Source organism: Zonotrichia leucophrys, chromosome 1 (assembly GCF_028769735.1).
Source record: "Zonotrichia leucophrys gambelii isolate GWCS_2022_RI chromosome 1, RI_Zleu_2.0, whole genome shotgun sequence".
In the NCBI taxonomy this organism is placed as follows: domain Eukaryota; kingdom Metazoa; phylum Chordata; class Aves; order Passeriformes; family Passerellidae; genus Zonotrichia; species Zonotrichia leucophrys.
The window spans coordinates 75,251,323-75,257,761 of record NC_088169.1 but is presented as its reverse complement, the minus strand read 5'-3'; positions in this window follow the sequence as shown (position 1 = coordinate 75,257,761).

The following is a 6,439-nucleotide window of genomic DNA, read 5'->3' as shown; positions in this document are numbered from 1 at the left end:
CTTTGCTTAGGAGATGTAGAACCAATGTCCTGATCCCAGATAAAAAAGGGAATTTTTAAGTACTGCATGATTCAGAAGAGCCATGTGCATTTCTCCTGTCCACAACAGAGGGAATGTGGGCGAATGACCTTTCTCAACTTGTACCCTCCCTTTCAGGTAACAACCTGACTTTTTGGTGTGGGTGAATACCAACTAGACTCCTCAGATATACCCAGAGGAACCCTTCCTTTGCTACTTTAGAAAAGTACTCAGATTAGTAAGTATGAAAAATGAGAATGAAATACACTTATTTTAAACCCTGTTTCATGAAAGTTGGTCTCACCTGTCCAGTACCTAGAAGATTAGCAATAACTCATTTTGAATTCAGGAATTATTATAGGTGATGGGCAGAAACCAGCATTAGCAAAAGTTGATCTTTTTTTCCCTGTATAAGCAAGACCAGATGGGTTCAGGTGGAATGCTTTTAAGTTGCTGCATTTTCCCCACAAGCACACCTGTAATTGATGAGGAAATTACCCCATCCTTCAGAATTGCCTGGCATTTACTACTGCAATAAGCTGTACTTAGGAAAGAAACATTACTTCAAACTTTTGTATTTTCTAAGGTACACCCCATGATGCAGTCCAGGTTATAAATATGGACAGAAAAAAATCTATTAAGCCATTATAAATGTAATGAATATGAGATCAAATTTAAAGGGAATAGATTCTGATTTTGTTATTTTATCAAATTCCCAGCTGTCTGGAAAGTATTGCAGAAAAATTTCACAGTACTAATTGATTGAAAAATAAAATAGCAAATGAAATTCTGTATAAAAAAAATTACAAAGCAGTGTACATGAGAAAAAATCCCCTTAACTATGCATGCACAATGATAGGCTCTAAATTAGCTATTACCACCCAGGAAAGAGATATGGAAGTCTTTGTGGATAGTTTCCTGAAAACATCGTCTGCGTGCTCAGAGGAAAATGATGTTTTACGAATGATTAGGAAGAAAATTAGTTAAGCAGAAACCAGTTTTACACCTGAAAAAATGTGTTGTATTTCATGTGTCCTGTTTTTCAGAAAGACATAAGAGGCAGCAGAAAGAATAGTGACCAGGAGGATTGATATGTAGTATAGACTATAAGATATGTGAAGACAGAAATTGGTGACTGAAAGGTGACATTATAACAATATATAAAGCTATGAATGATATTGCAAGGTAAACATTTTTTTTATTATTACTACCTTTCAGAATTTCCAAGAAAAGGTCAATACAATGTAAGATTTAAATCAAACTAAACAAACTGCTTTCTTAGTATGGGGTTATAGAGTCATTTGCATAGAATGCTGCTGGACATGGAAGTAAACATAAGGCAACAACACTGTGGGCAACTCTTCAACACAAGGACCTCTAGAAAATCTTTAGTTTAAAAGCCCCAAAGTCCTGACTGTCAGGAGGTCAGAGGATTCCGAAATAACCTCCCTGAAGCCCCTTAAAGTTTAAAGGAAAAGCTGCTCAGCTCTCCTACTCTTTCCTAATAAACCTCTATCAGTTAATGTTACACATAAGATACTGTTAAAAATGGACACTGAGTCTAACTTAATAAGGCAGTTGTTAATTATAGCAGTGTTACCACATTTTCCTCAGGTAGAAAAAACTCCCTGACTGATACCAGCACAACTTAAATTATAATCAGGATTTTTCTCATTCCACAACAACTTCTCCTTTCATGGTCATGGTGTCTTATAGTATCCCATTAATTTCCTCAGGTCATTAGGTTTGTAAAGAATGATGTTAACATGCACCACAGTAGAAAGGAGTAGGACTGGTGGATGAACACATTCAAAGTCAGATGCATTGTACTACAGTTCATATTCCAGTATCAAAATAAAACTCTTAATGAGAAGTATTATTAAAAATAATTAACTGTTCTCTCTACCCCAGAATGTAAATGAATGAAAAATAGTAAGAATGAAAATAGGAGGAAAAGATCTTGCAAAATGGAAGAAATTGCAGTAAAGCTATTTCCTGAAAAGGAGATCCGCTACTGAAAGAAAACTGTATCTTCTTTTTGTGTGATGTTTATCTATTCAGTACAAAAGGTCACATGAGCAAAATTCTATGATTATACTTTGTATTTTATTTACTTTTTATTGCCTAGCACTTCACAAAAGACATAGCCTTGTCCCAGAGTTTACAGGCTAAGGGATCTATTTGACAGATGTATGAGCTACAGCATTTCATAAGGCAAGAAAGGACTAAGAAAGTACAACTGGTTTTGCCACCATTTATTTATTGCTGAAGCATTTCCAGTGGCCACAGAGTGAGAGCTGCAATGAAAATTGTATTTGAAGCAAGACTAATCTGAATGAAGGAGTCTCTTTTTGGGATGGATCTCTGTACCCAGATGGTTGTGCCATGGGGTGCCATTGTGGCACAGACATTTGCCTGCTCTGGAAGGAATCATTAGGAGCCCTGGCACACAGGCCAGGGGCATGGTGCTGTCTGTTTTAAAGCTGTCACTGCCTCTGTGCACCTGCAACCTGCTAGGAAGGGGTGATGGTGGATCTTTATTTTTGTGTCTTTTGATAGTGAAATTGTCATTCTTTCCTCTTCTCTGTGCTCCTGATTGTTACAATCTATCCTTGACAATTGGCACAGCCTTTACATTCTCCCTTTCTCACTCAAGACCTCTCTGAAAAAGTTACACGTCTCCAGACACATAATGACATGCCTTTTTAATAGATGCTGTAGCTGGAATTTGCATTTTGGATGCAAGAACATATAAATAAGAGTCAAAGTTGCTACTTCAGCATGTGGATATTTATCTACTACATATGTAACATGAACTCTGTCCATGGTGCTAGATATCTGTCTCCTCCATATCCTGCTTTTCCTCCGGGATTTCCATAAGATGAATGCCTCTGGTATCTTCTCTGCAGTTTTATTCCTCCTAGCTAACATACAGCCTTCATCTCTTCTTTAGAGTAAATCTTCTCATATTATTCAAGTTCCTGCAGGGTCTTTTCCTACGGGCATTTTGTTCAAGCACAAGACTATCTGATCAAGAAAATAGCCAAGGGTTTCTAAACCTTGCCGGGGGGGGGGGGGGGGGGGGGGAAGTCACATTCCTGCATCTTCTGCAGCAGGAGTCATTCATGTGCTGCAGAGATAGTCAGCCTCAGCTGATTCTCTACAGAGTGAGTCTTCTCTCTAGTGGTGGCCTCCAGCCAAGGCCAACAGGAGCTGTTTGTGCCCAAAGGCAGAGCAAGCCCTCACCATGGACTGTCAGCACTCCCCAGACAGACCCCCTCTAGTCTATGCCTCCCATACCACTGATGCACTCAACAAAACTTCTTTCACTATTTTCTTAATTTCTCTGATATTTCATTGTGGAATTCTGAGGCCTGTCCCTCGTTCCCTCAATCACCCACCACAACTTTCCTAGGCTGCCTGAGGGGAACTAAGGGAATGCTGGGAGCTCAGCTCAGGAGTGGCTTCAGCGCAGCACCAGGAGAACACACAGGCTCTTCCTTCTCGTCTCCTCTTGCTTGGCAAGCCACAGCTAAATTGGTCTGTGTGGCCAGGCTGGGCTGGGAGGGTGTGCTGCAGGCTTGGCCTCTGTCACAGAACACCACAAGCTCCCAAAAGGAGCCAGTTTCATCCTGTTCCAAAACAGACCCATGGCTGCCCAAATCTGAGGCCATCAGTGATGCTTGGTGGCACCTCTGTACTGCTCAGGAGGAGGAGAGAGAAAAGTCATGGAAGAGAGTGAAGTTGAGCCTGGTAAGAGAGGTGTGTGTGGGGTGTGTTTATAGTTTTGTCTTTGTTTCTTGCCATCCTATTCTATTCCTTACTGGCAATAAATTAAATTACCTTTACCCAGTTTGAGTCTGCTTTCCCTGTGATAGTAACTGGTGAGTGATCTCCTTGTCTTTACCATGAGCCATCAGCTTTTTCACCTTATTTTTCACCCCCTTCCTTTTGGGAATGGGAGAGCAGCTTCGTAGGGACCTGGCAATCAGACAAAGTTAACTCACCAGAGCAGTTGAAAGTCTAAAATCTTATCTCACCTTTCCTCCCCTCCAGCCTTAAGCCTGATTACATCCCTGTTACCTTTCCTGTTCCAGTTCTTCTGTAAGATAAACATTGTGATCAATCACTTCACCATCTGCCATTCACTTCTCAAAACTTAATGAATTGGAATTTTCCCCCTTTGATACTGCAATTCTTTATTTTTTTCCCATTGTGTCTTTTAAACAAAGTTTCTACAGTATAGCCTCATTCCCTTTCTCTCCTCTGCTTTCCACAGCTGCCAAAATGATCCTGAGCAGTCTGGGCAAGGGAGGGTCAAGTGGAGGACGGGATTATTTCCAGGAATAGCACTGAGTGATACCATTACAGGAATACTGGGTTCATCTCTGACAGTGAACATTAGAAACCAAAGCTAGAAAAATGCAGGTTTTAACAAATGAGAGTAGATATCAACTTGAACAACTTACCCTGGGAAGTGATGGATTTCCTGTCTCTTGAAGTCTTTAAATCAAGATTGGATGTTTCTCTAAAATATATTGTCCAACTCCAAGAGAAATTACAGATTTGATGGAGGAACCTCTGGGTGAGACGCTTGGTCAGATCAGGTTAGACCACTGTGTGTTCCTTGTGCACTCTCAAATTAAATTTAAATTAGCATGCTACCATTGTGTTTGAAAAAGACCAAAGCATATGCCTCAGCTCAGTTAGCAGGCAGTATCTTGCTGATCACTATCATGGATAAAGGTCTAAAATCTTAATAATTAATGCTTATTTTGCATGAATTCACATGCCTATGTGCCAGCAAAATAACTAAATGTTTTTCCAAGTTCACTTGCTCTTAGTGACAAAGAACCAGACAGCCATGGAAAAACTATTTTCATTGCTTTTTATCTGGGTTTACAAAGTCAAAAAGTTAAATGATGAAGAATGGAGGAAAAGAGGAACCAAATTTTGGGGAGAATTTAGGGAGACAAAGGAGGCAAAGCAAGGAAGAAGAAAAGAAAATCAAACAAGAGAGAAAGCAGAGGTTACAAAAAGAGATGGGTAAATAATGTGAAGAACAAGCCTGCCATTTCAGAGAGAAGACTGGAAAACGTGAAGGGAAAGTAAACAAAAGCAGAAGATTTACTGAAACATAAAGGAATGAGTATTCTGAAATGCAGGTTAACTCTGTTTGCCATTGACCTGCAAAGAAATCTTTCAAAGAGTAATTAATTTACAGGAATTTCACCGTCTCCCAAATACACGCACACAGCTGGACACATCCACACTGTCTGTCTGTCTATACATATCTGCTTTCAATGTTCTCTGTTTACTCTCCCATGTGGTAGATGCTAGGAGCCCACAATCATTCTTCACAAATCACTGTCACCCTCTGCAGCAAATAGAGGGGTTGTATTTCACCCTGCAACAGGAGAGCTTGAGGACACAAGGTGCAGTAAAAAACTAAGAAAGTAAACTTGAGTTAAAGGAGGCAAAACTCCGATCTTGGAGCAAATGTGCTTGTTTCAAAGCAGAGCCATAAAGCTCACCTTAAAAAAATCGCTATTCTTTCATATTGCCAATTAACATTTTAAAATTATGCTATTGCAACTCCAGTCATTCCCTGTGACTGACAGAAATATCTTGTAAAGCCACATGTGAAGCTAGAAGCTCCCTCCTCTGACATACAGCTATTGTTGGATGATTTCATTACCTATCATTTATTATATATATCTTTTAATTATTAACTGCAATAGACCCAGACTTCTAGCAGCTCCTCTGGGAAACTTCCAAGGCTTGAAGAGAAAAATTCAAAGGCACCAGAAAAAGACTAGACAGTAAAAGAGCTCCAATTTTTTCCTCCCACTTAAAAATATTAAGAAATAAAAAAAAAAAAAAAAAAAAAAAAAAAAGAAAATAGCGAAAAGGATGTGGCGTAGGAGCGGTGAACTTTTCCTTTGCATTAGCTCTCCCTCCCTTTGGCACGAGTGGCACAGCGCCGAGCGCTGCCCTGCTCTCTCCATCCTCTGCCGCAAAGCGCGGCGGGCAGCGCGGAGCGCCCTCGCGGCTCCCGGCGGAGCGGAGCGGAGCGCCCCCGCGGGGAGGGGGCTCGCCTGCCCCGCTCCGCAGCCGCTCAGCGCACGCACACCCGCCCGGCCACCCTCACTAATAATAGCGGGTACTTCACAGCAGCAGCCCCAGGGATGGGCTGCGGAGGACGAGCCTCCCGAGCCCAGCCCGGGGCACTGTCCGGCCGCACAAAGTTCAGCGATGCTGCGCGCCCGCGGATGGGCGAGCGGCACGAAAACGGCGGGGTGAGGGGGGCGAATAAAAATTTATAAAAACCACCAGTACCAACAATAACAAAAAAAAAGCCCCCTCAGAAATTAAAAATAAAGGCGAACGCGGCGCCTGCGGCCGGCACGGCGGCTCCGCG